Raw genomic sequence first — 27,429 nt, forward strand, 5'->3', positions numbered from 1 at the left:
GGCCCATTCTCCTGATATATGAATGGTTCTAATAACCAATAAGAAAAAGGCCAGGCGCGGTGGCCCATGCCTGTAATCCTAGCACTTTGGGAGGCTGAGGCAGGTGGATTGCCTGAGCTCAGGAGTTCAAGACCAGCCTGGGAAACACAGTGAAACCCCATCTCTACTAAAATACAAAAAATTAGCTGGGTGTGGCACCGTCCGCCAGTAGTCCCAGCTACTCAGGGGGCTGAGGCAGGAGACTTGCTTAAACCCGGGAGGCAGAGGTTGCGGTGAACTGCCACTGCACTCCAGCCTGGGTGACAGAGTGAGACTCCGTCTCTTAAAAAAGAAAAGAAAAGAAAAATTTATAGGAAAAAATAAAATGGTAGTTAAATGTACAAAAAATTATTTTTACTCATGGAAAGAAATGCAGAATAAATCTACCCAGTGATGTTATTTTTCAATTGTTTCCTTTGTAGTGATCCAAAAGTTTGGTAATAAAACTGTGTTGGCAAGGATGTAAGGGACACAGGTATGCTAGCCCATTCTTGCCGCAGCTTCTAGGTATGGTGACGGTACAGCATCTAGCAATGTTACGTGTGCGCTCTCCTATAACCAACCCACTCTGCTCCTGGGATTTATTCTTCAGCTGCTACATTACAAAGATGCTGAGAATACTTCAGTTGCACTTGAGGATACATCCTAGGGAGCTATAACTGATTACATTTTGTTGAGGAAATTATGTTGCATCTCAGATTTGGACAGATGATGCTGGTTATTAATGTCTGTCTTGTCTGTCTTTAAGAGAGTTCTTTGCTCAAAGATCTGAAGCTCTTGGTTGCCTTTGTCATGGTCACAGTGTGAAAAGAGGAAGCATGGAATGTGCTGTAGTGCTCACAATCAGCAGGTTTTAGACTTTGGGTGTTATAATGGCAGAGCTTGAGCATAGTAACTTTAAAATGCAGAAGAGGGGCAGGACTGAATAGTGGTAAAAATCTGAGGTTTTAACAGTCCTGGAATTGTAGCTCAGCCTTTTAACTACTTCTAGGACATTGAACAATTTATTTAACTTCTCTATGCCTTAATTTCCCCATTTCTAAATAGTACACTTTAATAGGGTTTTATATGACCTAAAAGTGATGGTCCATGTAAAGCATTTAGCCCCACGCCAACATGTAGTAAGCACTTCCCAGCTTCTCATTGCTATTGTTACATTGCTGGTTGGTGTGAAGAGTTTTAAAATTCATTTTTTAAACTATGCTCTAAAAAGATGTTTTGAAATATGTAATGTTTTGACTTAATACAACGTAATACATAGACAAATAAAAAGACAGTAGCTATTCAGATAGTGAAAAGTGCATAAAACGTGAGTGAGGAGAAGGAGCTACTTTAGCTGTGCTGGTCAGGGTGACATCTAGGGGAGGGTGCTGAGTTGGCATCTCAGTGATGAAAAGAAGACAATGCCCAGAGATCTAGAGGGTGAGTGTTGCAGCAGAGGGAGGTTATCTGTGTGCAGGCCCAGAGGTAGGCAGTAGGATGGCATCTTGGAAGAATGGAAAGCAGGCAGGCAGAGCTGCTGAGAGGAGAGAGTGGGCAGGTAGGATGGATGCATGATTCCAAGGCCAGAGCATGTGAGCTCCTGGTAGGAGTTGGGTTTTATCTCCAATAAACTGGGAGGAAGTGCTTGGGGACAGGGGCGACTTTGTTGTGGTGCTGCCCATCTCCAGGTGCAGCAGGAGGCTATCATATATGAGGGGCCTGGGTGGAGACATCAGTGAAGCACAGAGGAGGGAAAGAAGCAGGCAGAGGCATAGGAAACAGGAGAGAAGAGATGAAGGCTGGGGACAAGGCTGACACATGGAAGCAGAGGACAGGGCAGGAATTCAAGATTGATTCCCTAGAGTCAGAGGACTTATTGATTAACTCCATGGAGGAAATTAGGGTTATTGGAGGGAGTGTTTATAAAACCTGAATTTCACTAAGTCTCATTTTGAGATAGTAGACATAATGTTAGAAATCACAGTTGATGGCCAGGCACAGTGGCTCACGCTTGTAATCCTAACATTTTGGGATTCTGAGGTGGGTGGATTACCTGAGATCAGCAGTTTGAGACCAGCCTGGCCAACATGGTGAAACCCTATCTCTACTTAAAAAAAAATACAAAAAATTAGCTGGGTATGGTAGCACACACCTGTAATGCCAGCTATCCGGGAGGCTGAGGCAGGAGAATCACTTGAACCTGGGCAGTGCACATTTTAGTGAGCCGAGATTGTGCACCTGCGCGACAAGAGTGAAACTCTGTCTCAAAAAAAATAAAAAAGAAAGAAACCAAAGTTGATTTATAGAACTTAATGTTGAAACTGAATTGTGGTCTTGTCCATTGCAGTGAATTTAAATGAGAATAAATACTTTAGAGAGGTGGATTTTTCTGCCTGGATTGATTGGGACTTTTGAGATTATGACAGAATTTGAAGAGTAACTAGCTTCCTTATTAAATAGATGAAAAAAACACTGGATCATAGGAAAATAGTTCTAATATTCAAAACTTTTATTTGGGTATAAGTTACAATTTTGATTTGCATTTAAGTTACTGAATCAAGAAAAAAAAGTTCCCAAGTGAATAGCAATAACAAATGAAGTGCATTTACTGAGTTCACATTTTAGGTCTGTCATGTGACTGTTGTGTAAGAAAGACAGTGGACATTTCTGCCCTATAGCAAGTTCCTTGAATGCAAACCTTCCTGAAACTTTCATGCAAATCAGAAGGAGCATCCCTAATCTGAATACAGATTTTTTAAAAATGTGTTTATTTTATAAAGTACCCTTATACCGTAAGTTCCAGGAGGCAGGAGTTTTTATCTTCTTTCTCATTAATATGTCACCAATGATTAAACGGTGCCTAACACATAGTAGGTGTTGAATAATAATTATTGAAGGAATAAAGTATTATTTCTGTGTAATTTACTTAGTAAGGGCAACTTATTGGACAGTATTTGTTTTAATGATTAAAAGATAGCATTAAGGAAATAAAAGGTTGTATCTGATCCTTTAAAGTTTATCTCTAGTAATTTGAGGTTAAGTGGGAAGAACAGCTTTGTCGACATCATTTAGCTGTGATGTCAATGTAAGATAAAATAGTCTAGAACTTCTGAAAGCAGTTGAAAAGTAAGGAAATCATTATTTAATTATTTTGCAGCCATCAGTGGGCTATTTTATTAGACCACCAGAGAAGAGAGAACTTACTTCCTTGATAAGAAAATCTGACATATCGAGAAGTAATTTAGAAAAAGAAATGACTTGGGCTAAGGCAGTAGCTATGGGGATAGGAGAGAAGATCAGAGAGATTTGTGTTGGGGAAGGCAGCATTTTATTGTCTGTTTTGTGTGTGTATTTTGTGGAAATGACAGTGTTCGGTTTTTAATGAGCTGAATGTGACTGCTCTGGGTTTGCTGTAGAGCCCTGCTCCACCAAGTTGCAAAGTATGTGCACTAGAGTTACTAAATGTGTGGTGCAGTGTTAGACAAAATGTCACACCCATTTCACTGAAAGCTGTCTTTTTGTGATGTTGTTAGGTATTGAGTCTGCATATTCTTAGCATAGTGGGTAAGGGCTGAGTTACAGCATCAGATAATTTCCCCTCTGCTACCTCTTTAGACAGATGCTAACCCTCCCTCAACCTACTGCTTCATCCCTAAGCAAGAATAGTATGTGAGGGCAGTGCCTGTCACCTAGTAAGTCACCACTGAATACATTTTCTTTGTTATTATTAGGAACTGACAAATAATGTGGCCTTTGTTTTTTTGTGTCTTTGTTCCTAAATCTTTGGCCAGGAGAAGTTTCCAAGCCCAGTACCACAACAGTCAGTAAGGGTGAAGTCTGCCTTGACTTGTGTGTGAACTCCAGCTGGTCCATCCTGCCACGGCTGCAGCTGTCACTCTTCAGGTTATGCATCATGTGTAAAGAGATGTGTGTGAACATCCACTAGGACTGTTAACTGCATTCTTAGGAAAGCAGAGCCACATGCGTTTAGACACAGGATACGGATGAGTGCACATGAGAGTTAACATCTTTGATTCTTCAAACACAAGCAGCAGCAGGGACACATCGGGAGTGGGGGCCCTGGTGAACAGGCCGCGCCTCTGATCCCCACTCCCCCTCGTGACTAATATATTTAGATTTTCATTATAAAGTTTACAAACGTCCCTTAAAGTTTCAAAAGCTTACTTGACTTTGGTCCTTTATGTAAATTTCAGATACAATTGATGTATACCTCCTGTTTATTTTCCTCATATTTTTTTTACAAAGCAACAAATGTAAATTTTCTAATAGCCTGCATTTCCCAGTTGCAGAATAACTCCGTTGTGTAGACCACATCTATTTCAGAAAGATAACCCATGTAGATTTCCTTATTACATTACCTGAGTTTATACCAGCATGACCTGAATTTGTTATATGCAGTTTATCTGTGACTGTTTTTTTAAATTTTGTTAGACTCACAGTGATATCACCAGTGAGATAAGCACCTCAAATTATTCAAGCCAGCCCAGCCCCATCAGAGGAACACGCTGTGGAAAAATTGAGAGAAAAAGTTTCATTTCAGAATATAGAAAAAGGAACATTACCATCTATTATCCAAAACAACTCTGATACGAAAAATGACTGAAACTACTCCTCTGAGTAGCAAGCCTAAAGATGTAAAACCTAATCTTGGATCAAGTGAAGATCCTTCCTCCAAAAGTGGAGATCTGTTGGAACCCAGCGAGGTGGATTTGACCTCAAACCTCAGGGAAGTGGACCCAATCAGGCTGGCTCTCCTGAGCAAGTTAGGTATTGGGGGACCTGCCCTGACAGTCACATAGGTTCTTTTCTATTTTCCTAAGCGTTGGCCAGCTTGAGAAATAAACGGACAGAGTACAAGAGAGAAATTTTAAAGCTGGGCCTCCGGGGGAGACATCACACGTTGGTAGGATCTGTGATGCCCCACAAGCCACAAAAACCAGCAAGTTTTTATTAGGGAGTTTCAAAAGGGGAGAGAGTGTGCGAATAGGTGTGGGTGACAGACATCAAGTACTTAACAGGGTAATAGAATATCACAAGGCAAGTGGAGGCAGGGCAAGATCAAGGACCACAGCTCCAAGATGAAATTAAAATTGCTAATGAAGTTTCGGGCACCATTGTCATTGATAACATCTTATCAGGAGACGGGGTTTTGAGATAACTGGTCTGACCAAAATTTATTAGGCGGGAATTTCCTCTTCCTAATAAGCCTGGGAGCACTATGGGAGACTGGAGTTTATTTCACCCCTGCAGTCTCAACCATAACAGGCAGGTACGCCCCGGGGGGGCCAGTTCAGAGACCTACCCCTAGGTGCACATTCTCTTTCTCAGGGATATCCCATGCTGAGAAAAAGAATTCAGCGATATTTCTCCCATTTGCTTTTGAAAGAAGAGAAATATGGCTCCGTTCTGCCCGGCTCACTGGTGGTCAGAGTTTAGGGTTATCTCTCTTATTCCCTGAACAATTGCTGTTATCCTGTTCTTTTTTCAAGGTGCTCAGATTTCATATTGCATAAACACACATGCTGTACAATTTGTGCAGTTAATGCAATTATCACATGGTCCTGAGGCGACATACATCCTCCTCGGCTGACAGAATTAAGAGATTAAAGACAGGCATAGGAAATCACAAGGGTATTGATTGGGGAAGTGATAAGTGTCCATGAAATCTTTACAATTTATGTTTGGAGATTGCAGTAAAGACAGGCGTAAGAAATTATAAAAGTATTAATTTGGGGAACTAATAAATGTCCATAAAATATTCACAATCCACGTTCTTCCATGGCTTCAGCCGGTCCCTCCATTTGGGGTCCCTGACTTCCCACAACAGTTAGGTCTGAGTCATCAGACAGGGTCAGCTGCTCACACTTCCCTGTGTCCTGCTAGGAAACTATAGAAGAAGAGCAAAGAATCATCTCTAGAGATACATCAACTGCCAGTAGTGAGCTCAGAGGCCAGGACCTGTTCCAAGCAGAACCATTCATGGCTCTGCAGCTGAGATGCAGAACGTGTCTGCTGTGGTGCCTGCACTCCTTGATGTGACCCCCTCCCAGCACAGCTTCCAGAGGTATTTAAGAACACTGCCTTCAGCTGGAAGTGTTTCCTTGCCTCAGTGCCAGGCTGGCAGTGCCACAGTCCATGGCTTCTTACGAGGCTGTCCTTATCCAGCTTTCAAGGGAGAGCATGTGCAGAACTCTGTGGCTATGAGAATTTGGGACCAAATAAATACTGGCTCTGGATGGATGGGTAACTCTTCCATCTGCAACCCATATTCTAATGCCTTACATCAGAACCTGCTAAGCACAGCAAAACATTTTCCTGTGCAGTCTGTTGGTACAAACTGTGGAAATGGGCCACGGGATTCAGGAATGACATCAGGACTTGGTGAGATGCTTTTGCTCTATTATTGTTGTTGTTATTTCACAGTTGAATTTTTTTCAAATGACCCCACAAAGCTAGTTTGTTTCAAGGAGTTACTGGTTGGCCTAATTTCTTGTAAGTTTTGTGCTTTGTCCCAAACTGAGACCACCACAATATATTTCTGTGCAAGGGTCCCTGAAGATGGCTTAGAACACCCCTAGCACTTATGCAGGTGACAGGCTGCCTGTGGCTTTGCCTCTCTTACTCCTCTTTTGCTCTGCCATTGCAGTTTTGTGATTATTTCACCTAGGAAATGTCCAGTTTAGAGTTGAATCCCAGAGTGAACGAGTGTCTCCACCTTGAGAGTGTCTGGGTGGCTGTTGTGGTGAAGAGGCAGCACTCAGGTGCATCTGTGGGGCAGCTTCCCTCTTGCTGATGGTCACTGTGCCCCCATCGCTGGGAGCTGTGATTTTACTTACGTGGTACACATAGCCACTGAGGTGCTGTCTTCTGTGCCCTCCAGAGCAACTGCATGAGGATGGTGCAAAGACGGGTGGTAGTATTAAAATCAGAGAGACTCTATATCTGGAAAGTTAGAGCCTCTGTGGTTTTCTGTTAGGTTAAGCAGTGGCATATGATTTGTGAGAGAAAAAAGGAAGAGATGACTAACTGGCAGTAACATCCAATAATTCAGTAGCTATAATGGTGACTTCGATCTAATTTTAATTGTTTTTCCTGGACTGGATGGAAGCAGGAAAAGGTTGTTGGCAGGTCTCTGCTGAGGCTCAGGCAGTGGCAAGGACTCCTGCATCTGGAGCACTTTGAACTGTAGCTCTGAGCCACAAACAGGCTGTCTCATAGACTCATTGCCATTGAACTGATTGGCTTTTAGTCAGGGGTTTGCTATCGCTTGCGTCTTTGACTGTGCCCTATTCTCACCCAGGGAGTGTTGGAGTGCCTGAGGAGTGGAAGCTTCCTCATGCCTGCGGTGTTGGGACGGCTTCCCAGTCCCACCTTCATGTGCTCAAGGCAACCAACCGCTGGCTGCAAGTCAGCATCAGCGTCCTCAGATCAGCATCAGTGGGGAAAAGGCAGCTTTCTAGGGCGCTCTCCTTTGATGTAACAGTTGCACTAGGAGTCAGTGCTTGATTTCTCCTCTCTCAGGGCCAGGTTCTCCTCCACCCCTTTCCACCTCACACCAGCATTGCCATGGGATCTTCTCCTCGGGCACCATTTTGTTGTAGTGCTTATAATGTACAGTAAAATATGAAGGTTTTACTTTTTCTGTCATTCATTACTTATATTTTATTTTTATTTATTTATAAAATTATACAAATTTGGTTTTAGCACTACTATTACAATTACTGAAAGTTCACAGTTCCTGGCCCTCTACTTGTTAATTTTGTAAAATGGGACTGAATATAAGTTATGGTAATTTATCAAAAGAAAGGAGATAAGTTAATCTTGGGGCTTATGCCTTCATTTGGTAAGGGGAGTCTTTTTGACTACTTTATCTGATGATTTGCTTATGTAAGCTTTTGAAATACCTGGAAATGCAATTTTAATATGCCTGGTGGAGAGGATCACTTGAGGCCGGGAGCTTTAGACCAGCCTGAGCAACCTAGTGACTGTCTAAAAAAATTTTTGAAAAATAAGCCAGGTATGGTGGACCAGGAGATCCAGGCTACAGTGAGCTATGATTGTGCTGCTGCACTCCAGCATTGGTGACAGAACAAGACTCTGACCCTAAAAAACTTTAAAAGTAATAAAATAAATAAAAATTCTCTTTATCCCTTTTGTCTTAGAGCCAATTTTGTCTGGTGTTAATATTGTGCATCATCTTTGTTTTCTTTTCTTTCTTTCTTTTTTTTTTTTTTTTTTGAGACAGAGTTTTGTTCTTGTTTCCCAGGCTGGAGTGCATTGGGGCGATCTCACTTACTGCAACCTCCACCTCCCGGGTTCAAGCAATTTCCCTGCCTCAGCCTCCCAAGTAGCTGGGATTACAAGTGTGCACCACCACACCCATCTGATTTTGTATTTTTAGTAGAAATGGGGTTTCACCATGTTGGTCAGGCTGGTCTCGAGCTCCTGACTTAAAGTGATCCATCCGCCTCGACTTCCCAAAGTGATGGGATTACAGGCATGAGCCACCATGCTCGGCTCACCTTTATTTTCATTATGAATTTCCTGGTGTATTCATTTCCATCTTTCTGTTTTAAGTATTTAACATCTACTTTAGTATAATATACCTTAAAAAATTAGCCAAAATTTTTCCTTTTGTTTCTTCTTTCCTTTTTTGTCTCCTCTTGGATAAATTATATTTTCCTTTGTTTTTCCTTAGCACTAGTTTGGACATTATGTGTTTCTATTTCTACTTATTTCATATTGCTTATTCAAATCTAAAGTGAATCAGGAGCTCTATTCTATTCCCAAGCAACACAGTCAGCTTTCTTCATTTAAATGCTTATGTTTTCCTTCCATATTACCTTTGATCAATATTTTAGTTGTAAACAGTTTTTGAAACCCCAACATTGAAAAAATTTTACAGATCAAGCTATTTATACTTCTTCGTGTTCACCATTGCTTCATGCATCTTTTTCTCTGTTATAGACTTCATGATATATATTCAAAATGAATAATTGTGTAGTTTATTTCAGATTTCTGTTTCTTGAAGTACTAATGTTTCCACCCGTTGCTTCTGTTGAGTCTTCCTGACTTTGAGTAGATTCCATTTTTTGATATTTAAAAATGTTTCATGCAAGCTCACATTCACTGAGGCTGCTTTTTTGCTTTAGGAATCCCATGTGTCCTGGTCTTTGGAAATGTTCCTAGAGAGTACTTTGCAGAAATGCTGGAGACACTGAAAGCCTCGTGATTTTTAGCCTGGGGCTCCCATACCTGGTCGGGCCTAGGCCCAGGCTTTCATGTTTTTATTAACAGTCTCCGATGCCACCTACCTCTGGACAGGTTCCTTGTTACCGTCACAGACATGCCATCAGACTTTTTTTCAGTTTTCTTTTTATTTCTATAAAGGGCACTTCTTTGCATTTCTGGGCTTTATGTATAGAATTCCAGTTTCATTTTAGCCTCTCCCTGTCCACAAGCTTGAAGTAACATCGTCTGTTCTCTGGAAGATATTAAAGCTTTACAGCCTTGAGAGTGAATCCGGACCCCAGACTTTCCTGGGCCATCATGGAAGTTAGCTCCCGCCCACCAGGTGGACTTCATTTCCCTTTATTTTATGGTTGTTTGGGGCAAAGCAAAATGTGAGTGTGTTAAATATATTCAGTCCTCTGTATCTGTGGGTACTGCATCCTCACATTCTACCAACCTTGAATCAAAAATATCCATCCCCCCTCCCCGTAAAAAAGATGGTTGCATTTGTACTGGACAGTGTATGGGCATTTCTTTTCATTATTCCCTACACGATAATGTATAACAACTATTTACACGGCACGTACATTCTTTTAGGTGTTATGAGTAATCTAGAAATTACTCGAATTATGAAGGAGAATGTGCCTAGACTGCAGGCAAGTAGTATGCCATTTCATGTCAGGGATGTGCACTGATTATGGTGTCCAGTGGCATTCTCATATCTTCAAATATTTCTATACGTGGGGATCTCAGGGGTCTGAGTTATGTTGGTCTCCCCGATTAAGGCAGTGAGTTCAACATGATCATAGGCCCTTGTAAACTTTAAATATGTCTATTTAGATAGTATTTTTAACATTTTTAAATAAAATTTGAAAATGCCAAGATATCAACAATGTTTTTGAAGGGAATGAAGAAGTCATTATTCTAATACTAGGACTCATTATTAAAACTTTCTAATAATAGAAAGGAGGTCTATGTAATTTATACAATTGTCACTTCATCTGTAGATTAAATAGTCTTTTCCAAGTAGCAGCAGCTTAATTCTCTGGTCTATTTGGGTACATAGACGACATCGAAAGAAGAATTTGACATTTATCTTTGTAGAATATAAGCAATTGGAAAGTTCTCCTTAATCCTGATTCTTAATTTGTGGCTAGAAATGACAGTGATATGAACATAAGTAGTGTTATTTATGAATATAGTGCTTTAAATAAATCAGTCCCTTTTTTGTAATTAGGTAGAAACAGAAGAGAAAGACATTCTTGATTTTGTTGGCTGCAGTGGTGGAGGCTGGAAATCTCTGCCACTAAAATCGATGGACTGGATGCATGCCACAATGCCAATCAGGCTGATTCTTACTGCTGTGAGTACAAATGTGTAATAAAAAAAATTCACAGAATACATCGATCTTATGAAATAAAATATTTTTGTTAAGAATTTTGTTCACAATTTCACATTACACTATTGGCTTTACTGAAACCGAGTCTTCTATTTCCGAACAGAGCACTGTGGCCTGGCAAGGTCTGATGTTTTCCAAGGATGCTGGCTGAGTTCCTGCAGGAGCAGCTCCCTGCACTGATGTGGTCCCTCAGCTGGCAGGTCACTCTGTGATCAACCACATGACATCTGCCAGTTAAGAGGGACAGGTAGGACACAATGTGCTTTCCATCAAAAAAAAAAGATAAGTTTTTCCAAACTGCTTTTCTTTCATTCAGATTTCAATCTTAATGCTAGTATACATTAATTTTTTATTTTTATCTAATAAGGTCCAGAATTTCTGATAATTTCAGTTCTGTTCCAGAGTCCAAAGAAGCAACTCGGCTCTTCATGTATCATGTTTGTATTTTCCGGGAATTGCTTTTCTCTATATCTAAATACATTACAAATTTGAAACTTCTTTCCTCTGTCAGTAAATGTGAATGCTTCTAGTCATCAGTCAAATATCTTATGTTGTTTTGACAATGAGGCAGATGGCATGCTGTTTTGGGTCAAACTTAGGTGAATGTGCATGACCACAGCAAGTACCACTGAGGACCTATTGCGATATTTTCTCTAAATTGATCTTACCTCATTTAATTCTTTAAAAAATCTTCTTGCCTACATTTTCTCATTGCCTCTAAGGACACTGTGTTGGACTAGTGATGGCGTGTACAATTCAATAACTCTCTGGTCTCTAAACTAAAAGAATAACCTTTTTTAATTTTAGAGCTTCAGGACTCAGGAGAAGACTTTGTGGGCAAGAGTTGACATAGAAGTTGACAGTCAAAACCCTACACTAGTTCTTAGAAGTGTTGATCTCCAATAAAGAGAAGAGCTAAAACCCATGCTCCCAGGGACTTATAGGTACCCTCAGTCCTCCCCTCTGCCATCATTGTCTTGCATTCAGACTATTGTCACTTAAATGGTGACAAATTGTTGAAAGGTCTGTCTCGCTCCATCTTCTAGATGATGCGTTTGGTGGCCATCGTGGCTTCATCCACAAAGCAGCCCTTACCTCTGAGAAACGCTGGGAACATTGAAGTTTATTTAGATATCAACGTATGAATTCCCACCAGAGCATCATACAGTAGTCTTTCCTGAGACTGTGAGAGTTCCCTGCCTTCTGAGGGCCCTGGTGCTGCCTGCCCTGTCAGGATACCCTGAGGAGCAGATCATGGGATCGCTGAGAATTTTAGACACTGGATGTTTTGCTAGTGTAAATATGGGGGTGCAGTGGGTGGAAGATCAGGTTTGTTAGGGAAGATAAAGAAGGAAAAGAGATGCTTCCTGGGAGAATAGGTTAAGCTGAGACTCTGGTGAACTAGGAGGAAGGGCCAAATAACCTGTACTAGTAAATGAGAAAGGCATCTAAGGCAGGAGTGACTGAGTGGAAGCCACGTTTCTCTAAGTCGGCATTCAATTATGATTCTGTCACTTTTTAGGTCCCAGAACAAGGAAGTCCCTTTTTAGAGGATCCAGAGAATCTGTCCCTTAAACCTGGAGAAGAACATGAGGTCATAGTTTCATTTTCTCCGAAGGATTCTGAAGCCTGGGAAAAAAGGTAACATAAACATGTTTATAATAACAAGGTTTCACGCGCCTCTCAAAACAGCCATTCACTTAGATGTGCTTCAAAATCCACAGTCTGAATGACAAAGTTCACATCTAACATTACCTAATAGATGATATAGCTCCATGTAACCTTTTTTATTTAGCTTTAGATTTCCTTCTTTCTATTACTAAAAATCTCCTTTGAAACCAGTGGAATGGAATTTAAGAAATCATTATTTTCAAGTATATTCTGAAGGGTGTGAGTTAGGTTTGTCGCCCATGTTTGAGGAAGTGAGTGCATCATGACCGTAGGCACTTGTTGTAAACTTTGGGTATGTCTATTTTGATATCATTTATGCACATTTAGATTGGCTGAAAATGCCGAGATATTAATGATATTTTTTGAAATGAATTGAGAAGTCATGATTCTAATACTAAAACTCATTTTACAACTTCTTAAGAGAAAAGAAGTTTATATATTTTATACAATTTTAAGTTCATCTGAAGATTGATAGTCTTTTTCAAGTAGCAGCAGCTTAATTCTGTGGTCTATTTGGGCATGTAGATAACCTAAAAAGGAGAATTTAACATTTATCTTTGTAGAAAATAAGCAACTAGAAAATAGCCCAGGAAAACTTAGGTAAGTTTTATTTAATCCTGACTTTTAATTTGTGGATAGAAATGGCAGTGATGTGAACACAAGTGCTATTTATTAATATATTGCTTTTCATAAATAAGTCCCTTTTTTGTAATTAGGTTGAAACAGAAGAGAAAGACATTCTTGATTTTGTTGGCTGCAGTGGTGGAGGCTGGAAATCTCTGCCACTAAAATCGATGGACTGGATGCATGCCACAATGCCAGTCAGGCAGATTCTTACTGTTGTGAGTAGGAATGTGTAATAAAAAAAATTCACAGAATACATCGATCTTATGAAATAAAATATTTTTGTTAAGAATTTTGTTCACAAATTTCACATTACACTATTGGCTTTACTGAAGCCGAGTCTTCTGTTTCTGAACAGAGCACCGTGGCCTGGCAAGGTCTGATGTTTTCCAAGGATCCTGGCTGAGCTCCTGCAGGAGCAGCTGCCTGTGCTGAAGTGGTCCCTTGGCTGGCAGGCCCCTCTGTGATCAACCACATGACATCTGCCAGTTATGAGGGACAGGTAGGACGCAATGCACATTCCATCAAAAAAAAAAAGATAAGTTTTTCCAAACTGCTTTTCTTTCATTCAGATTTCAATCTTAATGCTAGTATACATTAATTTTTTATTTTTATCTAATAAGGTCCAGAATTTCTGATAATTTCGGGTCTTTTTCAGAGTCCAAAGAAGCAACTCGGCTCTTCAGGTATCATGTTTCTATTTTCTGGGAATTGCTTTTCTCTACATCTAAATACACTACAAATTTGAGACTTCTTTCCTCTGTCGGTAAATGTGTATGCTTCGAGTCTTTGTCAATTATCTTCTTCTGTTGTTCTGACAATGAGGCAGATAGCTTGCTGTTTGGGGTCAAACCTAGGTGGATGTGCATGGCACAGAAAGTACTACTGAGGACCTATTGCAATATTTTCTCTAAATTGATCTTATCTCATTTACCAGTTGGATTTGCTCTTGCTTTTTCTGCTTCTCCACTCATTTCCAGTCCTCTTTTAATTCTTTAAAATATCTTCTTGCCTACATGTTCTCATTGTCCCTAAAAACATTGTGTTGGAGTGGTGATGGTGTGTACAATTTAATAACTCTCTGGTCTCTGAACTAAAAGAATAACATTTTTTTAATTTTAGAGATTCAAGACTCAGGAGCAGACTTTGTGGCAAGAGTTGACCTAGAAGTTGACAGCCGAAACCCTACACCAGTTCTTAGAAGTGTTGATCTCCAAGAGTAGAAACAGCTAAAACTCATGCTCCCAGGGACTTACAGGTACCATCAGTCCTCCCCTCTGCCACCATTGTCTTGCATTTAGACTGTGGTCACTTTAATGGTGACAGATTGTTGAAAGATCTGTCTCACTCCATCTTCTAGATGATGCATTTGGTGTCCCATCGTGGCTTCATCCACAAAGCAGCTCTTACCTCTGAGAAACACTGGGAATACTGAAGTTTATTTAGATATCAACATATGAATTCCCACCAGAGCACCATAAAGTAGTCTTTCCTGAGATTGTGAGAGTTCCCTGCCTTCTGAGGGTTCCGGTGCTGCCTGCCCTGTCAGGGTGCTTTGAGGAGCAGATGACGGAATTGCTGAGAGTTTGAAAAACTGGATGCTTCTCTAGTGTGAAATATGTGCTATGGTGCTGTTAGGTTAGAGTCCAATGTCTTGAATATGAAAAACAAGTTCTACATTGATTTCTGAAAAATGTGCATGTCAGCTTGTGGCTGGAGTTGGGGAGGAGTGACCCACACACTTTGACCTCTTTTCTGAGACCTAAAGGAGAGTGAGAGGGCATTAGTGACAGGAAATTATGGGTGCAGTTTGTGGGAGATAGGTTTGTTATGGAAGAAAATGAAGGAAAAGAGATGCTTTCCAAGAGAATGGGATGGGTTGAGACTGTGATGGACTAGAAGAAAGGGAAAGATAACCTCTCCTAGTGAATGAGAAAGGGACCTAAGGCAGGAGTTACTGAGTGAAAGCTGCAAGTTGACATTTAATTATGATTCTGTCACTATTTAGGTCCCAGAATGAGGAAGGCCCTCCTCAGTGGATCCAGAGAATCTATTCCTTAAGCCTGGAGAAGAACATGAGGTTATAGATTCTTTTTCTCCAAAGGATCCCAAAGCTTGGGAGGAAAGGTAACATAAATATGTTTATCACTACAAGGTTTTACTCATCTCTCAAAATAGCCACTCGCTTGGATGTGCTTCAAAACCCACAGTCTGAATGACAAAGTCCACATCTTACTTTGGTTAATAGATGCTATGAATCTGTGTAACCTCTTTCATTTAGCTTCACATTTTCTTCTTTTTGATACTGAGAATCTCCTTTGAAACCAGCTGAATAGATATTAAGAAATCATTATTTTTACGTATATTCTGAAAAAAGTAAATAATAAAACATCAATCTTGATTTTTCTCATTCACTTTTCTTATTCTCCCAGAAACCACTAGTTGATTTTGTCAGCTGTTGAGGTGTATTTCTTCATTTCTTCTATGGGCCCATGAATTCTGGGACCCCAAATCATAAGTGAATATCTACTTACAGCCAGAGCTCCCCTGTGAAGAGTATCTAGCTCGCTTGTGTGGCCGTTGCTTAAAGCACACTCTCCTCTTAGACACACACAGCTTATCCCCCTGCCTGGGTTACAGAACTCTTTGTGTGCTCAGTCTGCTCTTAGGACCTTACAGAAGAAGAAAAGAGTCATGCCTGCACCAGTGTGCATGCCTGTGTCTGGACTGCTTGCCCTCAACTTCCCTGGGCTGGCTCCTCCTGGGAAGCTTTCCTCCACTTTTCCCAGATTTCTTATAAATAGCATGCTTGTAGCACCATGGCCACTCACACCCCCTGTGCAGATGGCATTGTGATCATCTCTCTCCTTGCCTATATTCTTCCCTGGAGCACAAGCTCTAAGGGTGGGAATATCATTGTATCCTCAACACCTAGCTGTCTTTGGGCAAAGGAAATACAGGAAATAGTTGACAATAGAATTGAATTCAGGATCTTCAATTCTGATTTCTTTCTTTTTTAGGATCTAAAAAATGTTTGTGCAGCCATTTGGACCTCAATGTGAAGTGGTGATAAAAGGTGAAGTCCATTCTTCAGGAAGTAAACCCCTGCCACGTGGATCATGCTCAGACATTCTATTGATTTTGTCCAACAAACAGTTTCTTGCTTTGGAACATTTCCCTCTTGATGGAAAACAGTGAGTGTCAAAGATGGACAAATAGTCAATCCACTGTTTGCACATGTATTGGAGAAGATTGTGAATTAGTGTTTGGAGGACAATTTTGTTGTAACAGGCACTGTCGAGGCTCAGTTGTAAAGAACTGAAAAGACCTTCTAGATGTTCATGTGTCTTGATTCAGCCTTTGTTTAACATGTATTGCAATCCTGATTCTGGCTTCACCAACTGCAAAGTGGTGTGACGACTTTGCACACGTGACCAATAATGCGGAAGCTGCAAAAGAGAGAGTATTATCACCTCAAACTTACAGCCACCTCGTATTTTCAAAAGCCAGCCAAGAGAGGTACTTACAGCGAGCTGTACAGAAAACATGAAGTCCATCTAGCCATCTCAGCGAGCTAAATTTCTCAATCGTTCACCCATGGTTTTAGCAAAACCCACAGAAATAGATTTGACGCACCAGCCTTGGGTGTCATGCTTCCTGCCCACACCAAATGGGGCACCTGACAGAGAGGAGACTCTAAGAAATGGGATTTAATATTTACTGTAAAATTGGTTTTTTTGAGACCCCCTATATTATACAGATTTATCTTTAAAAGCACCTCTGGGAGAAACAGCTCTCAGAAACCTGTGGCAGGAATAGTTCCACTTCCCTCAAGCAGTAGGTAGCTAGTTCTTAACTTCTGAGCACATTTAACTGACTATATGACTCTATGGAAACCCAGCCTCTCCCATTTCCACTTGATAACTGTACTACTTGAAAATAATAACCACTTTTTTTGTTTTTTTTTTTTACAAAGTAAAAAGTAAATAAATAAAAATGAAAACTGTAAGTAATGTTTCTTTCAGATTAAGTCTTTCCCAGTCGTACCTGTGGAAGGCTTTGCCAGAGGTGCCAGTAGCCAAAGGTCTCAGCATTTTTTTTGAATACAAGACCGAGGAGGCATAGGCCACAGCTTAAATAATTTATTAGCTGCTGATTTTTCCAAAATTTGAGTAAGAGCTTTCTTTTAACAGACCAGCTTCTTCTTGTTTTTTGAGATGGTTAGGGGCTTGTGGAACTCATGGCTTGTCATACTTACCTTATAAGTGAACTTGAAGGTGGTTCATGTGGTCGTCTTTATTTCCTGGGATGTATCCACACCAAATTGGACTGTCTTCCATCTAACTGGGAAAGTAAAGGTTCATTATAGGTGACAAAAATGGGCATGTTGGTGGTTCTGCCAGATGGCTATACTTTCTTCATGGGCAGCCACAATCAATGTCCAGCTGCAAGTTGAGGCTCTGGCCAAGCACACGGCTGCACCTTTCAATAATACACACTATGCTCTTACCCTTCTAACTGAGGACACCTCTCAGATTAGGCAGGTGGCCTTATCAAACCCTATGGCTTTGGACATTTTAACAGTGGGTCAAGGGGGAAATTGTGCTTTGGTTAAAACCAAATGTTGCATTTTCCAGACTATTCACATAATTATTACCCAGGCTTAGAAAGGTTTAGACACTCATGTCTGCCTTTGATGCACCATCAGTCAACTCCATATCAGCTTGGTTCCAACAACTGCCCAGTTTTTGGAAAGCCTTGTTTAGTTTACCTGGGATAATTTTACTTACTTTACTTTGCTATTGTTGAATATATTACAGTTGTACTCTTTGTATAGGAACGCAAGATAAGCTTACTCAATACTTTCTTAAATTGGACACTTATTAATCTTCTAGGTGTCACATTTTGCTGGAACTCAGAGTTACAAACGACACTTACCATACCAACACTTTCTGACTGAGCTCCTCTTTACCCTGAATACAAGAGACCCTAATAGTTATGTGGAAATATCATTGCCCCTGTTCAGCATGAAAAAGTTACAGAAGACAGACCTTGATCCTTCTGCAACCCTTAGGATTAAGGGTCCTCTTGTAAAAAGGAGGGAGGATATATGTAAGAAGCATTCAAACCAGAGCAACTCCATTTTGAATAAGCGCTAAGGAAAATGAAGCTGGGATCTGTTGGGCTGCATTTCCAGGAGGTTAAGCATTCCTACCCTCAAGATGTTTACAATTTAGGGAACAGATTAATAATGTTGTCTAAACAGACTCAGGACTTAACAGACCCAGGAATGTCCTGATACCTTGAGAAAAAAAAGCATTCCCAGCTTTAAATATGCATTGTACCTAGGATGGATACTTTTTTCCTCCTACTTTTGGAAATGCCATACTCTTGTCTATGGAGTCACTATTCTTTCACTACTTTAATAAAATTGCTTCCATTTTACACTGTGGACTCGCCCCAAATTCTTCCTTGCATGAGATCCACGAACCCTCTCTTGGGGTCTGGATGGGGACCACTTTCTGGTAACAGGTGGAACTACCCTTCTGGGGTCTGGAGGATGGTGACCCTTTTCTCACAGCCCCACTAAGCAGTGCCCCAGTGGGAACTCTATATGGAGGCTGCAACCCCACAATCCCCCTCCACACCATCCCAGTTACAGGTTCTTTGTGATGGCTCCACCCCTGCAGCAGGCATTTTCCTGGACATCCAGGCTTTTCTATAAATTTTCTGAAATCTAGGCAGAGGTTCCTAAGACCCAGCTCTTGCACTCTGTGCACCTGCAGGCTTAACACTATGTGGAAGCTGTCAAGGCTTAGAACTTGCACCCTCTGAAGCAGCAGCCCAATTTGTACCTTGACCACTGTTAGCCATGGCTGGAGCTATAGTGGCCAAAATGCAGGGCATCATGTCTCAAGGCTGCACAGAGCAGCAGGGCCCTGAGCCTGGCCCATAAAACCATTCAGTCTTCCTAGGCCTTCAGGCCTGTGATTGGAGGGACTGTCACAGAGGTCTCTGAAATGCCTCTGAGGCCTTTTCCCCATTGTTTTGTCTATTAGCAATTGACTCCTCTTTACTTGGGCAAATTTCTGCAGCCTGCTTGAATACCTCCCCTGAAAATGGATTTTTCTTTTCTACTGCATGGCCAGTCTGCAAATTTTCCAAATGTTTTAAGTGCTGCCTCTCTTTTAAATATAAGTTCCAGTTTGAGGTCATTTCTTTGCTCAGGCATATGAGCATAGGCTTTTAGAAGCAACTAGGTCAAATCTTGAATGCTTTGCTGCCTAGAAATTTGTTCCACCATATACCCTAAATCATCTCTCTCAAGTTCAGTGTTTCACCAAGTCTTAGAGCAGGAGCATAGTGCCACCAGTCTCTTTGTCAAAGCATACAAGAGTGACCTTTACTCCAGTTCCAATAAGTATTTTTTATCTCCATATGAAACCTACTCAGCCTGGACTTCATTGTCCATATCACTATCTACCTGCATTTGGGTCACAACAATTTAACAAGTCTCTAGGGAGTTCAAAGTTTTTCCTCATCTTCCTGTCTCCTGAGCCTTCCAAACTGTTACAGGCTCAGACCATTAACCAGTTCTAACACTGCTTCCATATTTCGAGGTATCTTCATAACAATGTCCCTCTCCCAGTACCGATTTTTGGTACTATTTCATTCTTGTATTATGAAGAAATGCCTGAGACTGGGTAATTTTTAAAGAAAAGAGGTTCAATTGGCTCATGGTTCCATCGGTTGTACAAGAAGTATGGCAACATCTGCTTGGGTTCAATTATGGTGGAAGGCGAAGGGGAAACTGGCACTTCACATGGCTAAGGTAGGAGAAAGAGCGGGGAGGTGCTGCATGCTTTTAAACATAATCTCATGGTAACTTGCTATTACCATGACAACACCAAGGGGGATGATGTTAAACTGTGAGAAACTGCCCCCATGATCCAGTCACCTCCCACAAGGCCCCATCTCCAACATTCCAACATTGGGGATTACAGATGAACGTGAGGTTTGGGTAGGGACAGAGATCCAAACTATACGACTCTCTGGGCATTCCAATATATGCAGAAAAAAGCATTTGACAAATTCAACGTTTTTTAATGATAAAAACTCTCCACAAATTAGGTATATAAAGAATATGCAACTATACAAAAAAGGCCACGTATAATATAGCCACAGCTAGCATCATAATCAACAGAGAAAAAAGATCCAGAACAAGACAAGGATGGCCTCAACACTTCTATTCAGTATAGTGCTGGAGGTCTTAGAACAATTAGACAGCTGAAACAAAAGGCATCCAAATTGGAAAGAAAAAAGTTAAACTGTCCTTTTTTGCAGATGACGTGGTTTTTTTTTTTTTCTGGAGGCAGAGTCTCTGTCACCCAGACTGGAGTACAGTGGCATGTTCATGGCTCACTGCAGCATCCACCTCTCTGCCTCAAGTGATCCTCCTGCCTCAGCCTCCCGAGTAGCTGGAACCACAAGCATGTGCCACCACAGATGGCTTTTTAAAAATTTTTTTGTAGAGACGTGATCTCACTGTGTTGCCCAAGCTAGTCTCAAACTCCTGAGCTCAAGTGATCCTCCTGCCTCAGCCTCCCAGAGTTTACAGGCATGAACCCCCATACCCATACAGAGAAAACCCTAAAGACTCCCCCAGAAAACTGGTAGAAAACAGTCGAATTCAGTAAAGTTGCAGGATATAAAATCAATATGCAAGAATCAGTAGCATCCTTATTTACTAACAACAAACTATCTGAAATCAGTAAAACAATCTCACAATAACTATAAAAAATACTTTGGAATAAATTTAACCAAGGAGGTGAAAGATCTCTACACTGAAAACTATAAAACATTAATGAAAGAAAACATAGTAACATTGAAAAAAATTAAAATTTGTATGGAACCCCAAAAGACTCTGAATAGCCAAAGCAATCTTGAGCAAAACGAATGAGCAAACATGGAAAAAATAAAGTTGGAAGCATCCCACTTGACCTCATAAAATACTAAATATACTTGACATATACATATATATACATATTTTTATATTATAATATATAATATATCGACCTCATACTACAAAGCTATAGTAACCAAAACAGCATATTACTGGCATTAAAACAGACACATAGATCAATGAAACAGAATAGAGAGCCCAGAAATAAAACACACTTACAGTCAACTAATGTTTGACAAAGGTGCCAAGAACACACAATGGGTCAAGTGTGATTTCTTCAAATGGTGCTGGGAAAACAGGATATCCACATGTAAAAGAGTCAAATGAGCCCATGTGCTGAACCTTATTGAGAAATCAACTCTAAATGGATTAAAGACTGAAATGTCAGTAGTCCAAAACTATGAAACTACTAGAAAAAGACATACGGGAAAAGCTTCATGACATTGATCTGGGCAAGGACGTTTTGGATTTTACCCCAAAAGCACAGCCAACAGAAGCAAAAATAGACAAATGAGATTACAGCAAACTAAGATGCTTCTGCACAGCAAAGGATACAGTGAACAGAGTGGAGAGACAACCTACAGAGTGGGAGATAATATTTGCAAACCACACATCTGACAAGGGGCTAATATCAAACATATATAAGGAATTCAAACAACTCAATAGCAAGAAACAAATTTGAAAATGGACAAAGGACTAGAATAGTCATTTCTCAAAGGAAGACATGCAAATGACCAACTGGTGTCTGAAAAAATGCTCAACATCACTAATCATCAGGGAAATGCAAATCAAAACCGCAGCAAGATATCTCCTCACACCGGTTAGAATGGCTATTATCAAAAACACAAAAGGTAAGTGTTGGTGAGGATGTGGAGAAAAGGGCACCCTTGTACATTTTTCGGAATGTAATTTGTACAGCCATTATGGAATACAGTATGGAGGTTCCTCAGAAAATTAAAAATAGAACTACCATGTGATCCAGCAATTTTATTACTGGGTATATATCCAAAGGAAATGAAATCAGTGCTTTTGCACTCCCATGTTCATTTCGGCATTTTTCACAATAGTCAAGATGTGGAATCAACCTAAGTGCCTATCAGTGGATCAATGGATGAATGAATTTACTATTCAGCCATAAAATGAAGGACATCGTGTCATTTGTGACAACATGGATGAACTTGCAGTATGTTATGCTAAGTGAAATAAGCCAGGCACACAAAGACAGATACCGCATATTCTGACTTGTATGTGAAAGCTAAAACGATGGAACCTAAAGAAACAGAGAGCAGAATCATGGCGGTTGAGATTGGGGAGGGCTGCATGTATGTCAATCAAATGATGTGAAATTTCAGTTAGAAGGAATAAGTTCAATAGACCTACCTTACTACATGGTGAGTTACACTTAATAACATATTGTACTCTTGAGAAATACTAAGAGAGTAGGTGTTAAGTGTTTTAACCACAAAAATAATCAAAATATGTGCTAATACATACGTTAATTAGCTAGATTAAGTCATTCCACAATGTATATATACTTCAAAACACAATATTGTACACAGTAAATACATACAATTTTAATCTCTTTAAAAAGCATTAAAAAAGAAAGGAATGTTTCCTTATTTTTCTTCCCAGCCTACTGAAAGATGGGTAACAAGCTGAGTTGTGGAAAAAAAAGCTCCATTATATGGAAAGGACACCAAATGTTTGCTTTGCCTTTCCTCTCAGCCCTGGGCCATAGGAAGCCGGTTGGTAACTAAGTGTCTATCAGCAGTCCCTAATGTAGGGAGATTAAAATATTTCACAATTTTCCAAGTTTCATCAGAATTCATTTTCTAAATTTCAGTTTAGGTTGAAATTCTTCCATAAAAATTAAGGCTCCTAAATAAATCAGGCAGCATGCTTTCATTTTACACAATGTAGCATTTTGATGAAATTTCCTATATGATAAATGTCATAGTATATGGATAGGTGATTGGATGGTTTCAATTATTACTATCAAGTTGTTCACCAAGTCCTACTAATATTTCCTTTATGTTTAATGCATTTAAAGAAAAAAACTTTGTTCTGAGCAGAATACAGTTAGCTTTGCTTCACTACTTAAAATTAAGCTGCATCATTTTTACCTATGCAGATTTTGTACATTTGTGTTCAAACATAGTATCCTATAAAATTATTATTATTATTATTTGAGATGGAGTCCCACTCTGTTACCAGGCTGGAGTGCAGTGGCACGATCTCAGCTCACTGCAACCTCCGCCTCCTGGGTTCAAGCAATTCTCCTGCCTCAGCCTCCCGAATAGCTGGGACTACAGGCACACACCACCATGCCCAGCTAATTTTTGTATTTTTAAGTAGAGATGGGGTTTCACCATGTTGGCCAGGAAGGTCTCTATCTCCTGACCTCATGATCCACCTGCCTCGGACTCCCAAAGTGCTGAGATTACAGGCGTGAGCCACCATGCCTGGCCTAAAATTATATTTGAACCATCATATAAAGTAAGTCATAATTGTTCATCTAATAGCAAATCTCATTTACTCCAAGAAAATAACAGCAACATATTGTTGGATTATATGTATCTTCTAGAAAATGCCTACACCACTATACTCTGAATGAGCTAAAATAATAAAAAGACACAATTCTATATAATGTCCAGAGAATCTTGTTTTTGACTTCCTAGTTTAATACTGTTTCATTATATTGCTCTTTAAATATACCCTGTAATAAGTACAATATATTTCACTTTTGTTTTTAAAGTGGAACTTACATGTTTTCTTGCTATAAAATTCAGTAACTTCCCAATTTCCAAGCTATGGTATTTTTACAAGTAATTTTTGATATTTAATCAGAAATGACATTTGAGAGTTTCTTAATTTTATGAGCATGGAAGTGACAGAAATCATGTATATTAATCTGATAATAAGTTCTTAGAGACATTCCTTCAATGTTACTTATTAAATCTAAAAAGTGCTTATTTAAAAATCTGAGGCTAGGTGCAAGAATAGCTAAAATCTCATACAATTATTGATATTTTGTTAGACAATGGTATGTTTGAAATCATACTATAAATACATTATTTCATTGTGTACATTAAAATTTAACTGTATTTATTTGTCTTTTTTCTGCTATAGAACTTAACTGCAAGAAAAAAATTTTTTTTAAGTTCTGGAAATACTTTAATTGGACCTTTAATGTTAAACATCCATTTAAGTGAACAGATTTCGTGGTACTGGACATAATACAGATTTTAATTTTTTTAATTGAACTTTTAAGTTCAGGGGTACATGGGCAGGTTTGTTATATAGGTAAATTGTGTCATGGGGGTTTGTTGTACAGATTATTTCATAACCCAGGTATTAAACCTAATACCCATTCATTATTTTTCCTGATCCTCTTACTCCTATCACCCTCCACCCTCTGATAGTCCCCACTGTGTTTTGTTTCCCTCTATTAAGGGAGGAGACCACCCCTCATATTGTCTTGTGCCCAATTTCTGCCTCCAAAGAAAGAAGAAGTAAAAACTAAAAGGCAGAAATGAAATCCACAGGCAGACAGCCCAGCGCTGTGCCCTGGGTCTGGTAGTTAAAGATTAGACCCCTGACCTAACCGGTTAAGTTATCGATATATTCCAGACATTGTTTGGAAAAGCACTGTGAAAATCCCTGTCCTGTTCTGTTCCAATCTGATTTCCGGTGCATGCAGCCCCCAGTCACATACCCCCTGCTTGCTCAATTGATCACGACCCTCTCATGGAGACCCGCTTAGAGCTGTGAGCCCTTAAAAGGGACAGGAATTGTTCACTCGGGGAGCTCGGCTCTTGAGACAGGAGTCTTGCCGGTGTTCCCAGCCAAATAAACCCCTTCCTTCTTTAACTTGGTGTCTGAGGAGTTTTGTCTGCGGCTCATCCTGCTACACTATGTGTCCATGTGTTCTCATCATTTAGCTCCTACTTATAAATGAGAACATGCAGTATTTAGTTTTCTGTTCCTGCATTAGTCTGCTAAGGATAATGGCCTCCAGATTCACCTGTATACCTGGAATGAACATAATCTTGGTTTTTTTATGGCTGCATAGCATTCCATGGTATATGTGTACCACATGTTCTTTACCTAGTCTACCATTGATGGAGGCTATTATCCTTAGCAGACACCGTTCTCACAGGAAACCAGAGCATGGCAATCCTTTATGGTTTTGTCCTGGGACCACGAACAAGGACCTTTGAAGCTTGTATTTTTGGTAAGGATTTTATGTTACCTATTTTTTCCTCCTTTTTTTCCCTTCTTTCCCCTTGTGAGAAAAGTGGGGGCACACATATGTGAGGACAGTAGGCCTATTAGAACATCAATGTAAAAATAACATCTGAAACAATATTTCTGACAGTTAATTTTATGCATCAACACAACAGGGCCAAGGAACACCCAGATAGCTGGTGAAATATTCTTCTGGGTGTGTGTGAAGGTGTTTCCAGAAGAGATTAGCACTTGAATCATAGACTGAGTATGGACTATCCACCCTCACCAATGTGGGTGGTCATCGTCCAGTCCATTCAAAGTATAAATAGAAAAAAAAGGCAAGTTAACTCTCTTGCTGGAACTGGCACATCCAGTTTCTCTTTTCCTCAGACTTTGGAGCTTCTGGTTCCTGGTCCTTGGATCTCAGACTGCCACTACACCACCAGCCTTCCTGGTTTCCAGCTTGCAGACAGAAGATCTTGGGACTCCTCAGCCCCTGTAATCATGTGAGCCATGTCCACACAATAAATCACTTTCTAGGCTGGGCACGGTGGCTCACCCGTGTAATCCCAGCACTTTGGGAAGCCGAGGCGGGCAGATCACAAGCTCAGGAGATGGAAAACATCCTGGCTAACACAGTGAAACCCCAGTGAGTCTACAAGTTTTTTTTTTTTTTTTTTTTTTTTTTTTTTTTTTTTTTGAGAGGTACTGTCGCCAGGTGAGTGCAGTGGGCTCCACCTCCAGGTTCACGCCATTCTCCTGCCTCAGCCTCCCTTGTAACTGGGACTACAGGCGCCTGCCACCACGCCCAGCTAATTTTTTTGTATTTTTTAGTAGAGACAGGGTTTCACTGTGTTAGCCAGGATGGTCTCGATTTCCTGACCTTGTGATCCACCCACCTAGGCCTCCTAAAGTGCTGGAATTACAGGTGTGAGCCACCGCGCCTGGCCTCTACAAGGTATTTTCTTAAGAGAATGAAGTAAAGAAGGTGTAATCAGGAGCAGGGCAGAGTTGGGGATAGAGGAATTGGGGAAATTGGGCTGCTGAGAAAGTTAATGCCAGGTGGAGGCAGTAGCTGGAGCAGAGAGAGAGGAGGAGGATCTTGATCTTTTCCTTTTCTTTCCTTGCCTTGCCTTGCCATTGTGATGACCTCTGTTGCTGTCATGGAAACCTTCTCGACTGACTTGGGAAAATGAAAGGAGGGAAGTGGTAGGACGACAAAAGGCAGTGCAGATCCCAGGAAACAGCAAAAGTTGAAGCTGTAAAGAAAATAATAGAGGCAAATCCTACAGGACAGGTTTGGGAGGTATGAGAAATTTCTCTACCAGTTTTTCTGGGGCAGTTATTTCTGGAGCGATGCACACACACCAACGTAGACTGCATAGGCGTCCATGAGGACCTGTGTCTTTGTTCTACCCACTTGAAATTCAGTGTGCCAAATCCTTCTTTAAAAGCAATTAACCACGCTGGGCATGGTGGCTCACACCTGTAATCCCAGCACTTTGGGAGGCTGAGGCGGGTGGATCACGAGGTCCAGAATTCAAGACCAGCCTGGACAATATGGTGAAACCTCATCTCTACTAAAAATACAAAAATTAGCCAGGGGTGGTGGTGGGAGCCTGTAATCCCAGCTACTCGGGAGCCTGAGGCGGGGAACTGCTTGAACCCAGGAGGTGGAGGTTGCAGTGAGCTGAGATCAGGCCACTGCACTTCAGCCTGGATGACAGAGGGAGACTCCGTCAAAAAAAAAAGGCAATTAGCCATTTCCTAAACTGTTTTATAAATCTGTGTTTTCTTCTACCAGTTGAAATGAGCTGTATTTTGGTGGTCCATCTGGGCTTGTGCAATATTTAATAAATCATATCAACAAAGCAGCAGAAGGATAGAAAAACTGCACGATGCTGTCTAGAATTGTTGGTATTTGAACAATCAGTCATATGCTTATATTCCAGCAAATATTTTCACTGGATGCATCCAAATTTATACTTGACAGCTTGGTTTGATAAGACTTGGAGGACATCTTTATTAAAAATAAATGTAAGGAAAGGAATTTTCAGAAGAGACAACCTGGGCCCCCTGAGCAATGGTAAGAATGCAAGAGGAGATGATAGACTTGGATGAGGTAGTGTTGGGAAAATGTGATTCCCTTCCCGCTGGTTGGGTCATTTTCTCTGTGGGGGTGAGGGTGGGGGTTTTTACTGCTAGAGAGCAACGCCTGCCGGGCCTGCTGCCAGAGCAATATGGGTTGCATGCTGGAAGCTCATATAAA

General features: G+C 40.5%; 1 pseudogene; it reads left to right on the forward strand.

Moving 5' to 3' along the window:
• The first annotated feature begins 1,534 nt into the window (after positions 1–1,534).
• Positions 1,535–27,175, forward strand: LOC116467459 (centrosomal protein of 192 kDa-like; annotated as a pseudogene).
• Positions 27,176–27,429: the final 254 nt, after the last annotated feature.

Source organism: Hylobates moloch, unplaced genomic scaffold, assembly GCF_009828535.3.
Source record: "Hylobates moloch isolate HMO894 unplaced genomic scaffold, HMol_V3 SCAFFOLD_4, whole genome shotgun sequence".
NCBI classification, from domain to species: Eukaryota; Metazoa; Chordata; class Mammalia; order Primates; family Hylobatidae; genus Hylobates; species Hylobates moloch.